Raw genomic sequence first — 22,928 nt, forward strand, 5'->3', positions numbered from 1 at the left:
TGAGGCTGGATGAACTACAATTCAAATATAGCACAAAACTACAGGAATCTAAACATTGTGATACTGGTTCAAAGACAAACCAGGAATACACACTGGGGAAAGTGCAATCTCTTAAACAGGAATCGAGGAAACTGGATATCCATGAGCAAAGAAATGAAAGTGGACCCTTACACCATCAACTAGAAATGGATTAAAGGCTTAATGATGCAAAAGACTTAAGACCTGAAACAAAAGATCTAAAGGAAAACACAGAGGTGTAAAGCGTCATTGGTTGTGGCAACAATTTCATGGATATGACGTCAATAAACATGGCCTCCCAGACAATGGAAACAGAAATAAACCAATAGGACTATATAAACTAAAAATGTTCTCTGACACAGCAAAGGAAACAATCAACAGAGAGAAAAGGCAAACTACAAAATGGTAGAGAATAGTGCAAATCACATATCCAATAAGGGGTTAATAGTCAAACTACATTCATCATGAGTTCATTCACAAGACATTAGTTAGAAAACACAACTATGGTTAAATGGTAGAAAGATCTGTAGAGGAAAGGGAGTAGGGGGTGTGGGAAGAGGGGAAGGGAGGGAAAGGTACTGGAGACTGAATTAGAACAAGATATATCCATGCTTTTATAATTATATCTAAATGGATTCTACTATCATGCATAACTAAAAGGAACCAATGAAATATCTCCCCATAGCAGTCAGGATACCTATTAATAAAAATAAAACAAAAGTAATATTGGACAGGAAGTTGGAACTCTTGCACACTACTGGTGGGAATGAAAAGTTATGCAGACACTAATAGAAAATAGTTTGGAGGTTCCTCAGAAAATTAAAATAGAAATTTCCCTTAGAAATATGTACTCAATACAGTTGAAATCAAGATCTCTAAGAGATATCAGCACTCCTTGTTCACGGAAGCACTAGTCATAATGGCCATCAATAGTTACATAGATAAAAGGTGTCCATCATGTCCATCAATAGTTAAATAGATAAAATGTGTCATACATATACAATGGCATACTATTCAGCCTTTAAAAAGATGGAAACTCTACAATATGCAAGAACATAGATTTACTTTGAGAGCATTAGAATAAGAAAAATGCCTCATTCACAGAGAGACAAATCCTGTATGATTCCACTATATGAAGTATCAAAGAGAGTCAAACCCATAGAATCAAGGGGTGGATGGTAGTTGCCGTGTGTTAGGGAGAGATTGAAAGAGGAGTTCTAGTCAAGAAAGATGAATTAACTCTAGAGGTCTGATGTTTGATTTTTGCCTCTGGTCAACAATGATACATCATACAGTTCAAATTTTGTTCAAGTAGCAAGACAAGAATGAATGCTATTATCCTGACTTGAGCAAAAGTAAATCTGAATGCCTGCACCAGGAGAAAGATGAGCCACAAGAGGTGCATCTGGCCTGTTCCTGTGTCCTGGCCACACCGACCCTCGTTCAGACACACATTCAACAGTCATTATGCGTCAGCTCCTCTACCACATCATCAAGTCCTCTGGGACAGGGAGACATCTACTATTCATCCAGGGATACTAGCCACCTCCCCTAACCTCACAGAGTTCGACATATTGAAGATGCTTGGAAAATGACTAATATAAAAAAATGTCATATTAAAAAGTTCTGAGTCTCAAAAAATTACATACATGTGTATTTATAGATGAGCATAATATTTAAATGTGCTTGATTTTCAAAATGAAAATGTTAAATCGTGATAGAAATTCAAGAATTCTTACAAAAATAAAAATTAAATGTCAAAAATATATGCTTGGAAACACCAAATAATCCAAGTAAAAAAGGTTCACTATGTGAATCTTCAATTCAATTAACTGAATATGTGGACCCATAAGTGTTGCTAAGTTTCTTTGACCTTAAGAAATATAAATAAACAATTCCTGGTCTTCACCCCTTCCACATCCAATGAGGTAAAATATATGTAAAACCTCAAGGGGAAAAATATGTATAAATATAGGTATTTATATATATATATATATATATATATATATATATATATATATATCTCAATAAATATATATATATATATATAATATATATATCAATCAAAATACACAATTTTTAAACACATAGTTATGATCTGTAAAATATTCAAAAACATGCCAGAATAGATACAACAGAATTTATAGCAGAGTTAAGGAAAATCTTCTCATCCCCCCAAAGAACTTTAGTAAGCAGATATTCCTAGAAGCAGGCAATGGCTCCTGAAACAGTGGTCTGATGCCTTCACTCAAAGCCTTTAGGAATGGAGTTTGTGTATGTGTGAATGTGTGTGTGTGTGCGTGTGTGTGTATGTTTGTATGCATGCGTGTGCTTTGTTCAACAGAAAAGAAAGAAATTTGTCCAAAGAGTTGCTTCTGAGGAGTAAGGTCTACATTAATTCTTTTATGTGTACTTGCAAACACGACTGGCCTTACTTTCCAAACTGTGGCTCTGAATATCCAATGTGGGGCAGACTTTAGAGCTGCAGCAGTTAGGATGTCTGTCTCAGTGCAGTTACTCTGTCACTGTCTCCATTTATAGCTGGGAAATATGAACTCTGGGTTTTTGATGATCTTGAGTCATCAAAGAAAGCAAAGTTTTCCCTCTTTCATTCAATTTTATCTCTGAAAAAAATTTATATTTTATGTGGTTGAATAGAAAAATCTACCTTAATTTTTTTTCTAGGTTCAAATTGATTTTTTCATGCCCTTTGTTATAGAAGGTCAGATTCTTATCTGGTACTTCTTTAGGAATGTCTTTAGCATATGCATGTGTGTGTGTGTGTGTGTGTGTGTGTGTGTGTGTGTGTGTGTATATATATAAAATACACACACACACACAGTAAACTGCTTACTAAGGGAAAACTACATACATTTCTATTGGGTTCTATTGAGACCACCTTCAGGCAGAAGGGAGAGAATAATCCACCAAGCTAGCATTATCCAGGCTGCTTGAATTATAAGTAAATAACAAGTTTGCACCATAAAAGGATAATATAAAAAATAAAAAGGATGAAAACTATTCAGTAGCCTAGAACTTAACAGACAACTAAAACTAGAATTACAAGATCACCAGGAAACTACAGATGAGACACATGATTTGTGGAAAAGATAGCTGTTAAGACTCAGGACCCCCCACCCCAATAATGATGCACTCAAACTATGTCTTCTCAAGTAGTTTACTTATTCATGCTTATTTAGGTGCAGAATAGCCAGGAGGGACAGGGCACTTATCAATGGATGACAGAGAGAGAGCCGACATCTCCTCTAGGTTCAAGAATACAAGGGAAAGAGCAGTTATTCAATCAAAGAACAGAATTCTGAAGAGGAGAGCACTCAAGAGAGGACTAGGGGCCTTCCTTGGCAGGCAGGTAGAAAGGTTATAATCAGCCAGCCACAGGAAGATACGTGGCACAAGAGGCTTCTGGTATCTCTCTAGGGGCCCTATTTTCATCTTGGGTTTGGTAAAAATGTGTTTTGTCCCCTAATAATTCAATGTGGATAATGCCTCTTTAATCATCATGATAATAAAAAGTCCCCATTCATTTCCAAACGCCCTGTGATTAGTAGGTACTTTCCTCTCCAGTCCAGAACCACTGGAAATGAAATGTTCACTAAGTGACCCTGAGATATTTTTTTTCAACACTATCTCTGGACCAACCTAAATCACCAGAAAGCTATATATCTATATCAAATTGAATTGGATATAATGACAAGACAATTTTCTAGTTTTTCTGTGAAATTGCTGCTAATGACAACAGTCAACATGTCATCCTATATCCTGTGACTAACAATCCCTTTCATCTGACTCAGGACCCCTTCTCAAGGATCAAGTTCACAATTTGAAGCACTTGCTATATTACGAAGTTCTCAATTTTCTATCTCTAGACTTCATCTGTATTGTGAATCATAGGCAGAAATATTTAATTGTCTATTCCATGTGTCTCGTTGGATGTCTCATATGCTTTTCAGACTTCAGAAATTAAATTATGATCATCTTCCCTGAATTCTGCTTTTGTCTGATGCTCTTATCCACCCAGTTGCTATTCAAATGATAACAAAGGAAGTCATTCCTGTGCCTCCCCTACCCTTCCCATTCTAGCACTAAATCATAACTCTTAAATATGTCCATATTTCACCTTTTCCACTGCTGCAACTCGGATGATACCAACTCCAAGATAACGCAATTTTTCATGGGAAATTTTCCAATAGCATCCAAACTGGTCTCTGAGTGTTTCCTCTTGTTTCCCATCAATGAAACCTTCCTTCTATAGCCAGAGTGATATCTCTGGAATGTACATCTAATCACATTATTTTCCCATTTAAAAGTCTTCAACCTTCGGGTGGCATGATAGACTCAAATCTACCTCTGCTGCCTCTCCTTGAGAATGTCAAGTTATCTAAATAGGATCTTCATTCCAATTCAGTTTGCCATACTCTCTCACTTCTCAGAGATAACTAGGAACTGGTCTCTTATTCAAGATACTTTCCCAATGGCTTTGAAATATCATAGCACATAGTAGGCATTTCAGAAATGTTTGATGAATGAATGAAAGATAGTCTTCCAAGAAGAAATGCATTCCTCTTGACAGATTATAACCAACCATACAAAATTTGAACTACCTAATTTCCCTTATTGACTTGATAATTAAGGAACTGATAAATTTGATGCAAGCTTAATTACAGTAATGTCATTAGTTTCCTCCTTTCTCTAAATAGTTTAATGATTTTATTTCTGGAATTTATTAATACTATTCTCTTTCCAAGAAGCATTTGAGATGTTTATTTTCATTTTAATGGTCAACTGAAAAGTTCTCCTTGATGATTATTCAAGTTCCCTCAGGCAAGAGCTATGGGGACATATTTTAAATACACTTAGTAAGATAGCAAAGAAACTAATGCATTTTAAAATACTTTTTTTTTAAACCACAGGTAGTGACTGAAATAACAAACAAGTAAGTAATTGAATTAACAAACAAGTAATCAAAGTACCTCAAACTCCAGAAACACAATCCAAACTATTTATTAAGTAAAAATTTATTGAAAGTCAGCCCTGTTCAGGTACTGAACTAGTTACTAGAGCAACAAGACGACAAAGGAAATCAAAGTTAATGCATTTAGAAAATTATTATTTAATATTTTATGAAAAATTCCATAAGATGAGTAAAAACGATTTCAAGTTAGGAAATTTTCTAAAGTAACAGCAGGTGAGAATACACAAAAGCTCAAAACTCCTACATCATATATTGATTCCAGGTATCTAATGACACCTGGAAGATGTTAAATCATAATGTAAATATTAAAGGAAAAAACACAGAATGAAGGTTCAACTGGTTATATAATACAATCAAAGCTACCTAGAGCAATACATCCAGTGAATGAGAAGTAGGCAAAATATGGTTGACTTGTTAGAAGGTTAAAAGTATTTCAGTTTCAATTATTTTTTCATAACAATCATTTCAGCTTATTTGAAGAAACTTGATGAATATATGAATTGGAGTTATTCATTTTGGTTATTGCTATAGCAGGAAACAAAGTAAAACACCTATATTGGTTAATTATAAAAGTGTATATATATATTTTTTTAATTTTAGTGTGGTTTTTAATTTTCTGGATTTTTAACAAAGCAAAGCTGTAAAGAACATCCTTGTGCACAAATATTTTCATACTTGGTAATTATCTCCTTCAAGTAGATCCATGAACGAGCATTGCTGCATCAAAGGTTATACAGATTGTAAATATTCATGCGTATTGCTCCCCTTCAAAATGTCGTAGCAGTTTGCACTCCTACCCACAGTGCAATTGGAGCACCTCAGACCCTACTTTTTCATGAGTCTGCCTTCTGCTTATTTTTTAATCATTGCCAGTTCAATATATGAAGAATCATTTAAATTTTATCCAGATAATTGACTTCTTATATGAATTGCCTGTTTCATGATCTCTGCTCACTTTTCTATCAAACAGAGTTTTTAAATGAATACATAGAGTCCTTGATACATTTGAAATTACATATAAGAGGAAAGGAGGAGTAGGAGAAAAATTATATAAGTGGAAGAAACAATTTATAGTAGAGGGGATGGAGAGAGAGAAGGGGAGGGGAGAGGAGGGGAGGGGAGGGGAGGGTGGACAGTGGAGAATGGGATAGACAGCAGAATACATCAGTCACTAGAAAGGCAATTTGTAAATCAATGGAAATGTAACTGATGTGACACAGCAATCTGTATACGGGGTAAAAATGGGAGTTCATAACCCACTTGAATCAATCTGTGAAATATGGTATATTAAGAACTATGTAATGTTTTGAACAACCAACAATAAGATAATTTTAAAAAAAAGTATATCCAAGTAAATATGTGAATTTCTTCAATATAAATTTTAAATCAGTGAGGGAAATAATGCATTATTTAACAAATAGTACAGAACAACTCATTAACTATTTGGGAAAAGCACACTGTGCCATAACCTTATTTCTCAAATAAAATAAATTTGGGTGGAGTAATGACTCAAATGTGAAAAATGAAACCATAAAATATTTCCTAGAAGGGCTTAGAGAGTAATTCAGTGGTAACGCATTTGGTTAGAATGTGCAAGGCACTGGATTCAATCCTCAGTACTGCTAAGAAACAAAAAAACAAAACAAAAAACCCATGACTGGATATTTTCATATTTTCACCTCATAGAACCTAAAGGCCATGAAGAGGAAAAAACAAACCTTAGAAATTTTAAGGTGAAAATAGACTTAAAGGCAATAATAGCATTTGGTAAAAATACATATGTGACAGAAAAGTATATATTAATAGCAACAAACAGTTATATAGCATTTTCTTTACGTAAACACTTTGTGTTGAAAGTATTTTATCCTCACAACTACTCTGAGACAGGAAATATTATTGCCCCTATTTTCCAGAGAAAGATAGTGAAGCCCAGAGAGATGAATTGCCTATGGTTACCAACTAGCAGGTTGTAAATTCAGGATTCAAACCCAAGTAGTCTGGCCCCATGTCATGATTTTAAAGATCATTCTACCTCTTTCAGGTAATAAAAGAGTCAGAGCAAATGTATAAAAGCATAAAAGGCCTTTTCGGTCTATCTATAATTTTCCTATTGATCAAGATATGGATATAGAAAAAAAACATTTACTTCCTAGAAAAAAATACCAACCGAATAAATGGGGCTACACACAGCAAATGATATTCAGTGTCAATATCTGAGAAACAATGGAGTGACACTGACTGTGAAACCTGAGGAGCTCATACTCTGCCCAATGGCAGCTGCTGTAGTGTGTCAGCTGAATGCTATTCATGGAACACGGATCCAATATTCCTATTCTGACTTCAAGGTTTTGCTGAATATTTTTGTTTTGTGAGAACACTAGAAAGCCAAAGCATTTCTGCAGGTCAAATGTAAGGCAGGAGATGCACTTTACCACTTCTTCTCTAAGTTACAAACACTGACAAATATTTGTAAAACCCTGACACGGGGCCAGACTACCTGGGCTTGATTCCTGGATTTGCAACCATAGACAATTCATCTCTCTGGGCTTCACCATCTTCCTCTGGAAAATAGGGACAATAATATTTGCTATCTAAAAAGTAGTTGTGAGAATAAAATACATTCAACACAAAGTGTTTACATAAAGTAAATGCTATATCAGTCACCAGTGAGGCTAATCAGTGTAATAAAGAATTGCTGCGCACTAGAATTCCAGAGACCCAAAGAGTATAGGAACTCAACAGATTTAGGTATTTTGATCTTGTATCCTGCTACTTGACTAAATTTGTTTATTAGCTCTAGAAGTCTTCGGTTGGAGTTTTGGGGTCTTCTAAATATAGAATCATGTCATTGGCAAACAGGGGTAATATGACCTCTTCTTTTCCTATTTGTATTCCTTTAATTTCCTTCTCTTGCCTGACTACTCTGTCTAGAGTTTCAAGGACTATGCTGAGTAGGAGTGGTGAGAGTACACAGCTTTGCCTTGCTCCTTCCTGTCTTTAGAGGAAATGCTTTCAGTTTTTCTCTGTTCATTATGATGATGGCCTTGGATTTGTCCTATATGGCCTTTACAATATTGAGGTAAGTTCCATCTATCTCTAGTTTTTCTAGTGTTTTAAATATGAATGGATGCTATACTTGGCCAAATGCTTTTTGGGTATCTATTGATATAATCATGTGATTCTTGTCCTTAATTCTATATATGTGGTTAATTACATTTATCGGTTTCCATATGTTGAACCAATCTTGCTTCCCTGGATGAAATCCATTCGATCATGCTGCACTATCTTTTAAAAATCTTTTTGTATGCAGTTTGCCAATATTTTATTAAGAATATCTGCACCTATATTCAGCAAGGATACTGGCTTGAAGTTTTCTTTTCTTGATTGATATTTGTCTGGTTTTATCCACAGAGTGATACTAGCTTCATAGAATGAATTGGGTGGTGTTCCCTCCTTTTCTACTACACTTCACTGGTGAAGGCAGTTATCAAGAATACAAATAATAAGTGTTGGTGAGAATGTGGAGAAAAAGGTACACTCACACATTGTTGATGAAACTATAAATTGGTACAAGCAATTTGGAGAGAGGTATGGAGATTCCTCAAAAAAACTATAAATAGAACCACCAAATCAGCAGCCACATCAACAGTTAAGCAGCATGATTCATAATACTGAAGATATAAACCAAATAGATGCCTTTCAATAGATAATAAAAATAAAATTTCTGAATCTGTACAATAAAGACAAATGCAAGCACAGATTACCTGTTTCAGTTATAATGCAAAACCTCATTGGCTATTTAATTCATAATTTCTTTCTAGCACTGAACAGGAAAATGACTTAATTTTGCTTTCTTGAACATCCTTGATAATCATCTCCACTGCTTTGAGTTCAGTACCACAACTCCTTTCCTTACCCACTTTGGCCATTCATGCTATCTATTCCATAGATGACCCCATGAGTTGGAAAACAACCTATTAGATATAGAGTACAGTCTGCACCCTTTTCAAATCTAACTTCATGACAGCATAGGTTAAGCTTTTAAAATACAGATTATTATAGACACACCCACTCAAGAGACTAAAATCTGGAAATCTGAAAAGGAGAAGAAAATGATTCCCATCAAAAGCAAGAGTTCAGAACCAGATTTTGGTTCTGTTGTTAAAACAGAAGAGGGAATCTTACTTGGAGCAGTGGGCTTTGAGTGATAGGAGTGGATTTCAAAGGAGAATTTCATAAAATTTAGAAACTAATTTATTCTTTCTTCCTTTAAAATATTTATGGTAAATCTGTCCATAGGTTGATTTAGTGATATGTATTCAGAAGACTAAGAGATTCTATACTTTTAAACTAATAATCTCATTTATAAGAATTTAAACTAAGGAATTGACCACAGATGGCATAAATGTTTAGTTTCAAGGATCATTCATTGTAATCTGTAGAAGTAAAGGATTATGGGGAATTTACATAGTTCAGTAAATGAGGGTTATTTAAATAAATTATTCTGGTACAATCACATGATGAAAAGCTATGGAGCCATTAAAAACCATTCTGTGAAGATATTTAAAAACATCAATAACTCCTTTCCTTACCACAAATACCAGAAATTCCATGTCTGGGCATACTGCTAAGGAACTGAAAGCAAGGACATACATATTTGTACAGTCATGTTCACATGTTCGCATTATTTGTAATAGCCCAAAGGAAGAAGCTACAGCATTCACTGATGAATAAGTGGATAAATAAAATGGGAGCCAGGCATACATGCAACAAAATACTATTCAGCATCAAAAAAGAAGTGAATTCTGACCCAGTTATAACAAGGAGGAATCTAGAAGACATGCAAAATGAAATGACCCAGTAACAAAGGTACAAAATTGTATGAATGCAATTACATAAGGTACCTAGAGTTGTCAAATTGGTAAAGACAGAAAGAAGAATGTAGCTGCCAGGACTGAAGAGGAAGAACAGGGAGTAATGTAATGGGGTGGCATTTCTATTTGGGAAGATACATCTGTGGACATGGATCCTGGTGATCAATGCACAACACTGTAAATGTACTCAACAATACTGAACTGTATATTAAGAGCAATTGCAATGGGAAATTCTAGGTTATGCATATTTTATCCCTGGAAAATAAAAATAAACAATAAATAACATGTCAACCATCTCATGTATTAAAATCAGGTTAGGAAACTGTTTCATGTCTGTTCATCAACAAATGCACCATCTGTCTCTCACAAAACATATGCATACATATGTAGCTAGAAGGATTTATTCCTGGACTGGTCACAGTGGTTTTTTTTAAGTGGGGTATTTTTGGGGTATTCTGTATACTTCCCCATTTCCCAAACTTCCTACCATAACCACATATTCCTTTTGAAATCAAAGGGAGAAATAAATAACATGTCATATGTATACATTTTAATGTACAATATAAATATATATAAATGCATAATTATATATCCTACATCACACATATTTCGTATAAATATATAAATTAATACATATTTACAATAAAGTTTAAGAAACATTTACATTATTTTACAAACCAAACACCAAAAAAAAAAATAATTATAGTATTCTAATTTCCATTGCTACATACATAGAAAAAAAGGGAAGAAACAGCCAAAAATTAAAAGTGGTTTAAAAGTATTGTTAAAAGGTTAAAATTTTGCACTGGGCGATACATTTAAGAAAAAAAAAAATTGTTTTCATCATCCTCCTCCTCTTCTTTTTTTTTCATATTTTTCACATTAAAGATAGAAGTCCAATCATAAATGGTAATTGGAAACTGGTGATGAGTCTCAAATATTACTCTCAAAATAAAAACACACAATTTTCATGGGTGCCACTGACCTTAAAACATCACATGCTTGATGGGCATGTGAACCCCCCTCTTACACACACACACACACACACACACACACACACACACACGAGCCTTCCATGGGGCTCTCCTCAGACAGCCACAGGCCTCAACATCTTCTGTGCATCACATCAGCACTTGCTCATTTCACAGTGCTGTGCTCTGCAAACACACACCACTGCTAGTGACGGGCTATTCTTAATAACTTCTGAGGCAGAAATAGCAGAAACAGTATGGTCTGATGTGGCACTCCAGAGCGGGTTTTGTCTTAGAAGCCTTTCCGTTTAATTAATTCTCACAACACTTCTGAAGGGGTATAAAATACTGTGAAGACAAGCCGTTCCCTGGACAACTGAAGACACCAATGCCAGTATGTCAAGTTGTTTTCTCAGAAATAAAAATCAAGTCAAGTGGGAGCACTTAGATTCTACCTTGAAATTCTTCCCTTCCTATCCCCCAACTATTAAACACAGAAGCAATAATCCAGGTGAGGCCCTGCACTTCCATGTTCATAAAACTAGCCTGTCATCTTGCTGAATCAAGAGAGCTAGCATTTTAAGGAGAGCCTCCCCCGCCCCCAGATAACTTTCAAATGAGATGATATGTCATCAGTTTTGAACTTGAGAGGTCTCCAAGGTTTTTGTTTATATAAATACACATATAGTATAGTACACTGAGTTCCTAGCATGCATGTGTCTGGAACTGGATAAAATGCCATTGTGATGAGGGTTAATTCGATCTGAGCTTATTCTGTAACCTAGGAATGTAGTGAGAAAGGACCTATTTCCATGGCAAGCGATCTGCTTCCCTGAATCATCCCCTAAAGGGCCCAGCACTTTTCTCCAATCAGACCAAGGGTTTAGAGAAAAATTTCGAGAGCTGAACCCCTTAGCTGAGAAATAACAAAACCCAATCCCTGTGAGAACAGTACAGATGCACTTTGACATGACCAGTAGCAGTGGACACTAGATAATTCTTTTGGTGGGTAAGCTTTCAATGACAGGCTATTAAAATGCTCTCAAATTAGGTTATTTACCTTAAGGAAAAAAATTAGAAGATGGTTGAGAAAATCATGACATATTATCTAGTGAAATGACATGCAGTTGAAAAGGAAGGGAGCATGTATTCCAAATAATGGTCTATGAAGAAAAATAAAATAGGAGTGCCTATGTACATGGTCAAAAATTGTAAACCATTTATGTTTTAAGGTTGGTAGATACCTCTAAGATTTAGCAATGTGACTGGATGATACAAATATGCTTATACTATAGTGTTTCTACTTGATTTTGTGATTCCATCTACTAATTACTAATCAGTAGTTCCAGTTCTTACTCTTAGCTTATTGGTGCTCTAGTCCAGTACACTATCATTGCTGACCTAATTTACTGAAATAAACAAATAAAAAAACACATTTATATGAACATTTTTTTAAACAAACTGATCTCTTATTGTTCTCCAGTACATACTGTAGACTGCAACCAGAATGTTTCTAAAACTGAACTCTGAATCTTGCATTCTTTCATTAAAATTTCTCAAGGTCCTCATTGCTGTTAGGATGAAGTTCAGATTCCTTCATAACAAAACTTCTGTTCATTCTCACCAGTCTCCTCTCTTACCTCCCTCCATGTGGAATTCATAGTCCCAGCCCTTCTGTGCGTACCCTGACTTGAATCCTTTCCAACCTGCTTCTGTCTCCCACCTCCTACCGAGAATTCATCCTTCAGATTTCAAATGAAATGACACCTCTTCAGGGAAGCCAGCCTTGATCCTCCAAGACAGGTAAGGTCCCTGCACTAATAGTTGGTACCCCCTTTTATGATAGCCCTCATCCATTCTTTTGCATTTATTCCTTTAGCATTCATTATCTTCCCCATTATGTTCGATAGGTTAAGAGCTTTGTCTTTCTAGTTCAACATTCTAACTTTTCTAGGCCTAGCACACAGATTTTCCTTAACCTATTCTTTAAAAGATAAAAGTTATTTCAATAACATGTTATGATCAAATTCCACGAGAGAATATTTGGCAAATAATAATGGCAGGAGTTGACTAAGTTAAAAATGTCTCATACTCTTCTTTATAAGTTTTGTGAAGTTGAACCCTAAACCCATGCATCTAAGAAATGTTTGGGATGAATAGTCAATCTAATATTAAAATATTAGATTGAGTTTTTTGCATTTTGGGTTTCTTAGCTGTAGGTAACAGGAAATGTGGTGAGTCTGGTGAGCAATTTTGGTTTATAATCAACTGTTCTTGTAGAACAGATCCTTCCAGACTCTCATTGCTACTCCAAAGCCATTAAAAGACAGATGAATAAAACCGCACAATTTTTTCCCCCTGGAAATCTCTCTGTCCTGTAGGGGTCTCTCCTTTGGAAATGTATATCAGTGGTGAGAATTAAAATGTGAACATCTTGGAGACAAGAGTGTGAGAGTTAGTTATATTCAAAGGAATTTTAAAGAAGAAAAAGATGACTGATTTGTGCATAATTAAAACATATAACTTTCTTTACAGAATCATGGAGTACTAGAGCTGAAAGAAACATGAAGGTCGTACATTTCCATCTTCTCAAGGAAACAGGCTCAGATAAGATTTGCCCAAAGCAGTAAGGCTTTGAAAGTGAGGACTAGAGCCACCTTTCTAGAATTTCTTCCTACCATTCCACAAGAATGACCAGGTTTACTAACAAGTCACAAAAAGGCAACAGACCCTGTTTTGTTTTTCAACCAAAATGGACCTTAGTGCATAGATATTGGGAGGTCAAGATGGACATCACTAGCCAGGTTTGAAGGGACAGGTTGGGCTGTGTTTTCATACAGGAGTTTCCAAAATAGTAGTCGAATTCAGTAAGGGAAGCCACTTGTGTGAGTAAGTGGCTATATTTGCTTCAGTGGAAACAAACAGACCCCCGTTCACATATTTCCAAAGGAATCTGGGTGATGGAAAGCAAATAAAAGAGGAATAGGTGATATATTACAGTCCTCAGAGAATTCCACGTGCAAAGCTTGCTAAAACCTGTATAAAATACTGAAAGGACACCATGTTTACAGCTCATTGGGCTCATAGCAGAGTCACTGGATGCTTGCTCAGTTTTTTTTCCCTTTGCAGAAACATGCTCATTTTAAAATGATCACTGTATTATTATGATTTGAATACATGTCAACCGCATTATATATAAGGGGAAAAAGTTTTTCTCCTAACATATTTGTTCTCAGAAATGGAGGCTGTTTGTCCACTTATTGTAGATGGATAAAAGGGCTGAATCAGAGAAGGGTATAATTTCTAAGGAGAGAGCACTTTGCCACAGAGTGGGAGGAAGGGTAGAAAATGTTTTCATAAAGAGTGACTATTAGGGACAAATAAGAGCTCTATTCACCAAACCTGTACACATCCCTTTATCCTTGTAAAACAAGCTATGAAAGCACATAATGACTAACTGCGGCAAAATTACTCACATTCTAACTTTGCATAATCACTAAAATGGTTCTGGTTTTTTAGCCCTCCCCCTTCAACAATTCTGCACTCTTAAAATTTTTTTTTTTTCAACCACAGCACAAATGGTTATAGCAAACGAGTGTACCAGGCACATCTGCTGTTCCAGAAAGAATTCACTCTCCTGTGCCAAATCCACGTCTATCGGAAGAAATAAAAATAAATTGCGAGCAGGTTCAGCAAATGCCCGGATAAATCCCACAGTGACCACACGGGGTAGATTTCATTTCTCTAGTAGCTGTGGCCTGAAAGGGTGAGGGGAAGGAGGAGTGATCTGGAAGCCATGGTTGCTCTCAGGCCTGTCTTTCTCACTCAGTATGAGTCTATAGTTAAGGTAGTAGCTCCTTTCTCTATTTTCTGGGTAACTATTTGAAAAACAGGATTGTATTTGTAGCCTCAGAGAAGGGAAGGGTGATTGCTACATGTTTTGTGGTATAAGAACAGTCTTCTTAAAAACAGCAGAGGCAGGATCAATGATGGTTTGAACGCTCCCCCAAACACCCCTTGCTATTTATATTTTTGAAACTTTTCTGATGAGAGCCTGTTTGATATTTTTGATCATGCAGGGGAGCAAAAGTCCTAGAACTTGGAGGTGTTATGGGATCTAATACTTTCTCTTTGCTAGGTAGCCAGTGTCAGCTGGAAGTTTGAGTCCTGACCATGGTCGGAGTGATCAGACTCCATGGGAGAGCAAGGGACTTAGGGCTTGGCCAGGAGTAGGGGACCAGCATCACTGCAGAAGTCTTTATCTTCAGGGACACACAGCAGGTGAAGTCCAATCACTGAATATGGAAGAAGCAAAATGAAGACCTAGCTTATCCTTTCCCCTAGCAAACAACAGCAAATTCAAACACAGATACTCTTTGGGACATTATTTCAAATTGGAACAAGGCCTGAAAATATTTGGCTTGAATAAATTCACTTTTATTATTGTTTGGGTCTCGATTTCCTCTTTATAAAATGAAAGGATTTGACTGAACTAATTCAAAGATTCCTGGTAACTGAAGGTATCTAAGGGTGCCTTTGATCTCAGATAAGCTCTGATACCCGAGATTCTTTGGAATGGCATGAAATGAGACCCTTGTCATTCTGACACTATTTTCAAGATTTATTTTTACAATTCTCATGATCTATATATGTTATAGTATGCTTAATCCTAATGCTATAATGTCGCAAAAAAATCAAATGATCTAAACTTGTACTTAGGGCACGATTGTAGCCAATATGTCCACATGAAGAACAAAACCAAAACTATGGGTGGTGACATGAGTACAAGGAACGTTGGTATTTTTCTTTTGTCTTCTGTCATTTTCTTTTATAAAATGAGCACATATTCTTACATTGAAAACAAAATAGCTTGATTTACAAAGAAAACCAATCACATCTTCAAATGTCTTTCCCTTTCTGTCAGCTCACTGTATTTCCCCCAACGACCCCCCAAAAAAGAAATGTGTTAGTTAATTGGCTCTAAATGTATGAGTTTAGAATTTATTTTTGAAAATGGTGTCATTCATATAGTCATCTACAATTTAATGACCATCTCCTAAAAACCAGGAATTTTGCCAGTTATAGGGTGAAAAGTTACCATTTCTGGCCTCAGTGACTTAATAAATTGTAGTCAGGGAAACAGGCAGGAAACCAGTGGAAACTACTCAGATTCCCAGAAGTCTGACAATCCTTACTTGGAACACAGTGATTCCCTTGCAACCCATTTATTTTTGTAAACACTGAGCTGAGTTCCAACCAATCAAACAACACTAGCCTAGGAGGTAGGAGACCAGAGTGTTTCACTCCATTCTGAATTAGTGAAGAATTTTAGGCAGCTTCCTATGTTTGTGACTTAGAAACTCCCCCTTCAAGATGCTGGCTAAAGATGCTTTTCATACTTCAGCTGGACAGCTGAGTTCAGGCATCTTCCCCTAGCCTGCCTTTCCATGAATCTCAGATAAATGTAATCACCTAGGATATTCTTACACATTTTCAAGTCCGAACAATATTGTTCTAAACTACATAACTCAAAATTAGGGACCATGTTCTGATATTCTGCTTTTTCAGCTTTAGAAGCGGATAGCACATAAACTAAACCAAAGTAGGGCATCAAAACATCACTGAGCAATGAATAAATGAATAATTCAATGAATGACTATATTCAAGTAAGAAGTTATTCCCCATTTTCTTTTTTTTAAATTGATTTAATTTTTTTTAAATACATGACAGCAGAATGCATTACAATTCTTATTACACATATAGAGCACAATTTTTCATATCTTTGTATATAAAGTATGTTCATATCAATTCATGTCTTTATACATGTACCATTTTCTTGATTTACTTTATATTTTGTGTGTGTGTGTGTGTGTATGAGTTAAGTGTATATTGTGTATGATTCTCTGTGGTTTCAAGGATTTTTAGCATTATATAAATACAAGAACATGATACATGGCCTCAGCCACAGCATTATTTGGTGAGAAAAGTGGAAAGAAGAAAAAGATGAAACAATCAGTATAAATGATCCTAGACCTTAGAACTGTATCTTAGTTATTCATTCTAAATTTCCTTGTTCAATATCTTAGCAATACAAATCATCATCATCATCATCATCATAAAAATAAGCCCAGGCTGGGGATATAGCTCAGTTGGTATAGTGTTTGCCTCACATCCACAAGGCCCTGGATTCAATCCCCAGCATAAACAAACAAACAAACAAGCAAGACAAGCACAGTGGTGCACACCTATAATCCCAGTGGCTCTGGAGGCTGAGTCAGGAGGATTGTAAGTTAAAAGCCAGCCTCAGCAAAAGCAAGGCACTAAACAACTTAGTGAGACCCTGTCTCTGAATAAAATACAAAATAGGGTTGGGGGTGTGGCTCAGTGGTTGAGTGCCCCTGGGTTCAATCCCCAGTACCCTCCAATAAATAATAATAATTATAATAATAGCAGCAAAACATACAATTTCCCATGAGTCCCATCCTCAGACAGTAGGAACTAAACTATTCAAAATATTTTTATAATAAAAAGATATTTTAATTTTGACTGTTTTATTCCTGTGACTCATGACATTTTAATAATATCAGTCACTGTTAAGAACTGTGGCTGAGGTCAGGTGTGGAGAAGCACAATCATAATTTCAACTACTGTGGAGACTGAGGCAGGAGGATAGCAAGTTCGAGGCCATCACAGCAACTTAAGGAGACCCTGTCTCCAAATAAAATAAACAGCCCAGACATGGTGGTGCACTCTCATTGGCTCAAGAGGCTGAGGCAGGAGGATTGCAAGCTCGAGGCCAGCTTCAGCAATTGAATGAGGCCCAAAGCAACTTAGTGAGACTCTAGCTCAAAACAAAAAAATTAAAAAGGGCTGGGACTGTGATTCAGAGGTTAAGCACCCCTGGGTTAAAAAAAAAAAGCTGTGAATGAGAGCTAAGCAAGCTTTCATGTCAGATACATTTTCTTCATTAAAATTTCGTTATAGAAAATATGGGAAATATTAATTTTTAAATAAAACCCTTAATTCAAAACTTTATTGATAGCAATTTTAAATTTTAATAACTTTATTTGTGATTTATTTTTTTCTATTTACTTACATGTATATTTGTGTGTATGGAGTATTTGGGCACCATATGTATGTGTGTGGTTGGAATGGGTATCAGTGTTTAAATGTGCACTGTCTTTACATACAGTTTTATATCTTATTTTTAATTTATCATTATATCACAGATCCAAAAAATTTAAAAATCTGCTAAAAATAGTAGAGTGTGGTACCCAAGAAGTCAATTTGCTTTAATAAACATGAACACTCCAGTGCAACAATGTCTTACTTATCATACATATTTAATTTAAAAACTAAGACCAGAATGCAACACATGTAGATTTTTGTACTGGCCCATGTGAAGAGATTATGCTATAATCTCTTCACAAAAAGTTTGTTTCTGATGTGAAGAATTTGAGGAGATAAAACAGCATATGAAAATGCCACACATGCACTTCTCTCAAAATGCAAACTCCCACCTACTCGCTTCTCATGCACAGCAGGTAATCTTTTTTTCAATCAGCCACATAAAATACATTATATCAGAGCCATACCACATACCCCACTGTCAAATGCTCTGATATTGAATACCAACAGCCTTGTTGTCTCAGGAAAGTTAATATTTGAGACAGAGCATTGAAGAGTAGTCAGTCATTGTAGTTATTACCATTATTATTATTATTATTATTATTATCATCACATTTCTTATACATCTGTATAACAGTACATTGGAGGAAGCTAATGGTAGAAGGGCAGATCAGGTTGTATTATGGAAATATTGTGTAACCGAACGCTTATTTAGAGTGTAAGATTCAGTGAAGAAGTTAGTGCTGTCATTCAGGCGGGAAATGAGGAGGCCTTAATAGGACACAGAGCTTGAAAGGAAGACACTCCAAGAGAGTGAACCATGGAGCTCACAGTTGTAGAAATGTTTCAGCAAGTCTTTTCTAAAATATTTTACTTTGTACAGTATTTCCGCACATGAATGGTATAAATTCCACTAGTGTGGCTGAACTGATGGAAACCAAGAAAATATATGTGAAATGGTCTTTATTAGAAATATCCTCTGGAAAGCAGAATGGAGATTCCTTGGAAAACTTGGAATGGAACCACCATTTGAACCCAGCTATCCCACTCCTCAGTTTAAATTAGAAACAGCATACTACAGGGACACAGCTGTATCAATATTTATAGCAGCGCAATTCACAGTAACTAAATTATAGAACCAACCTAGTTGCCCTTCAGTAGATGTATGGATAGGGAAACTTTGGAATATATACCCAATGGAACATTACTCAGCATTAGAAGAGTATAAAATCATGACATTTGTAGGTAAATGGATGAAGTTGGAGAAATATCGTGCTAAGCAAAGTAAGCCAATCCCAAAAAACTAAAGGCCAAATGTTTTCTTTGATATGAGGATCTTGACTCATAATGGCGATTGGGGAGAGGGGAGCATGGGAGGAATGGAGAACTTTAGACAGGGCAAAGGGGAGGGAGGGGAAAGGAGGGGAGAAGTGGGTAGGAATAATGGTAAGATGAGTTAGACATCATTACCCTAAGTACATGTATGAAAACACAAATGGAACGAAATATTTTGTGTACAATTAGTGTCTTGAAAAATTGTGCTCTAAATGTGTAATATGAAATAAACTGCATTCTGCCATCATGTATAACAAATTAGAATAAATTAAAAAGATTCCAAATAATCACGAAAATAGGGATACCAGTTAAACAGAGCAAGTGGATCAAGGGGAGAACAGAGGAGATGAAAGGGGATATGCTGGGAAATGAAATTGATCAAATTATGGGCATGTATGAATGTGTGACAATGACGCCTACTATTCCATGTAATTCTAACTCATGAATAAAAAATGTAAAAAGAAAAAGAAATACCCTAAACAAAAGTGACAAGTAGAAATCATGGGATAATTCCAACCCAGCCCAGTGTACTGCATGCTTGGAATTATCATTGTTTGTGTTGTTTCAGGTTTTTTAAAACTAAAAGTCTAGAATCTGGTAATCAAATTGGATAATGTTCTTCACATTTAGTGGTCTATAGATTGTTTCAGAGGGTGACTTGTTTCTTTCATTTAAGGAAACACAATCACCACAGTGTTCATGCATATATCTGGACAAAGGGTCTAGACAATTTTGTGGAGAAGCATTAACACATGTTTTCATGTGACCTGAGTAATTTTTACTTCTGGCATAAAAGATAACTTTGACTCCTATTCTGAAAGCTATCATCTAGCTGAGGAAATTCCCATATTAACCCTGAGTGGGAAGGAGCTATCTCAGAGAACACTACAAATACCTAAAATGATAACATATTTTAGTACATATACTGATTCAATTTTGTTTAGTTTATCTAAAACTGGGGATTTGAGAAGAGAACAATTAATTTGGACTTATTAAGGCAGGCATTTAAACTGATGTCTGAATCTAGACTCTGGCTCCCAAGTTTTTGTGAGTGACATTTCTCTACACTACATACCTGAAATAAGACTGCAAAATTAGTTCAGGACAAACTGTGAAGGGTAACATCTGCCTTTAATTTTAGTTGACAATTAATCTGATACAATTAAGGGACAAATATTAGAGCAAAAGAAGGGCAGGGGAGGGACACACAGAGCTGAAAATAAAAATACATTATGGGGAGAGCAATTACTTTCTGAAGAGAAGGAACCTCTATTTCATTAAGAGTAAGGGCACACACACCTCATATGCAAATTACTTCTGTTTAGCTGGGGGTGGGGGGAGTGGGTAACATTTTCAAAGAGTCTTAAAAGGCAGTTTGCAAAATGTTATTTTCCCAAAGCCCTGTTGTCATAGTTGTATACACTATTCTGTACCCATAGATGATCTCAGTTTAAGAGAGAATATTTTTAAACAAAGTTTTTTTTTTTGCGTTTTTGTAGTGCAATTTAAAATTCTTTCCTCACAGGACAGCTATGGGAATTTAATTATCATGTTAACACATTGTGAAAATTAAAACAACATCAAGGATGCCACAGAAACAGAAGCATGACCTTCCATTCATTAAGAACCAACCCAGCCCAGTGTACTGCATGCTTGGAATTATCATTTTTTGTGTTGTTTCAGGTTTTTTTAAGAGTTAGAGGAGGGTGGAAGCCCAAAGAAAGTGGGTTCATTATTCCCTAAACCTCTTAAAGATTGAGCTCTCTGAGAAAAACAAGAAACCTATTTTCATTTTAAAGGAAAAATAAATAATACTAGATCCTACAAGACTCCTTACTGATACAAAGCTATGAGTATGCTGCATCTGGCCCATGATCTCTTAATCTAAATTCAAAATTCCACAGACACAAAGCACATAACCACTTTAGGAGAGGCTGTTTCAAAACACACTGCCTTTTAATTAGCCTATTATACAAAAATTATGGTAATTTCTTAATAAAGTTATGGAAACAGACCACATTATTAATTGTATTGCAACTATAATATTTAATTAAAGATGCATTATGTTGATAGAATTTAGCATCTGGCACTCTGGTTTTGCAGACCATATAGGGTATCAACATGGAAATAAACTATCGGGATAAATGCCCTTTTGTGCTGTAGGCTACAGGAGAGTTGTCTTTCCTTACAACAACATCAAAGTCCACTCTATTTTGTTGGAAATGTCTAGGGTGAAAGGAGAAACTTAGAGGTAACTATCACATGCTGTATTTCCCAGGGTTCTGCAGGTCCATTTCTCTTTAACAGACTTTTCCATAAGTGTGCATAGTGAAATGTGTGCTGTTTTGTGGACCCTTCACACACAATCAACTGTTGGTAATTTCCAAAACACTCTAATGACTTTTATTAGCTCAACACCAAGCTGTCTTCTGTATACTTCCCCAAACTTTCCAGATTCCTTTCTAATGTCAATTAAACATAGTCACTGTGGACTAATGAGACCTATTTAGGAGCAATTCATAATTTACTGCACTCCTACTGTTCCCTGCAGGGCTTTTTTTTTTTTTTTTCTCCTACTAAACCATAATAATATCTCATTACCATTGCTTCATGACTATGTTTTGGTTTAAATTTTGTCTTTGGCATTTAGTTAAGAAAAATGCTCTTCATAATAGGTATAGAACCTTTCCCTCTCAAATATATCAAATCAGAATGTCTACAAAGTAAAAACACTGCAGGTGACTTAAATTTAGATAGCTAAACTCAAAAACAACAATAAAAACAATACCAGAGAAGGTTTTGCTCCTCTCTGTGATGGAAGTGATTTCATGCTTCTATGAAAACTGAAACAGACCTGCATACAGCCACTTGGTTAGGTAGCGATTACCTTGCTCCACTTAAAAGTAGACTGCAGAAATCTTTACTCTTCATTCTGTCCCAAAGAGACCCTCTCCAAAATAACACTAATCTTTCATCCCAAGATGCTGCGAAAGACTATACTCTAAAATACCTTGAAGATGGATGAATATGGTGTTATCTAAAGTGCTGCTCACTCTCTTCACATATATATGTATATAAACATACATATTTGCATACTTGCATTCACATACCTTTTATATACTTTAATAAAACAAAGAATATTGGCAATTCTGATATAATATGAGTACATTTATGTGTTTTTCCATGCCCTCCTTCCCCATGAAATACCCTTAGAAATACAGGCTGATCTCTAGGCAGGATTTCAATTATAAACGGTTTTGACATTTTCAACTTCAGAATTTTAAAACCTGGATTTGTAGCCTAGGGGCAAAGTGGTATGTATATCTACACTTGAGGACTAAAAGAACAACCCCCAAGCCTCCCATGTGACTCCAGTCAGTGAGAGAAAGGAACTTTCTGACTCTTCCCTTCCTCACTGGGGGGCAGTGCTGTCAGAGTCCAGAGAGTCTCTTTCAGTTGCCAAGGAAGTGGTTCAACTCACAGGTCAGCTTCAAAAGGAGGCAGGAAGAGAAAACCAAGTAAAATAATCTGACAACACCAAAAATAAAATGATTAGGCTTAGGAGTGGAAAAAAATGTAAAAGAAAACAGGTTAAGATAATGAATTTTA

General features: G+C 35.7%; 1 protein-coding gene and 1 long non-coding RNA gene across 11 annotated transcripts in view; one reads left to right on the forward strand and one right to left on the reverse strand.

Annotated features, from left to right (window-relative positions):
- The window catches only part of LPP (LIM domain containing preferred translocation partner in lipoma), a 654,410-nt gene that overhangs the window by 249,250 nt on the left and 382,232 nt on the right, over positions 1-22,928 (reverse strand). The gene's annotated exons all lie outside the window — the stretch shown is intronic.
- LOC308653222 lies at positions 7,980-15,269 on the forward strand. 2 transcript variants are annotated; one of them, XR_014023020.1, is made up of 4 exons: positions 7,980-8,090; positions 12,520-12,659; positions 13,392-13,496; positions 14,430-15,269. It is a non-coding gene; the product is annotated as an uncharacterized lncRNA (long non-coding RNA). The 2 variants fall into 2 exon arrangements; XR_014023021.1 differs by lacking the exon at positions 14,430-15,269 and having other exon boundaries at positions 13,392-13,956.

Source organism: Spermophilus citellus, assembly GCF_964194105.1.
Source record: "Spermophilus citellus genome assembly, chromosome: 7".
In the NCBI taxonomy this organism is placed as follows: domain Eukaryota; kingdom Metazoa; phylum Chordata; class Mammalia; order Rodentia; family Sciuridae; genus Spermophilus; species Spermophilus citellus.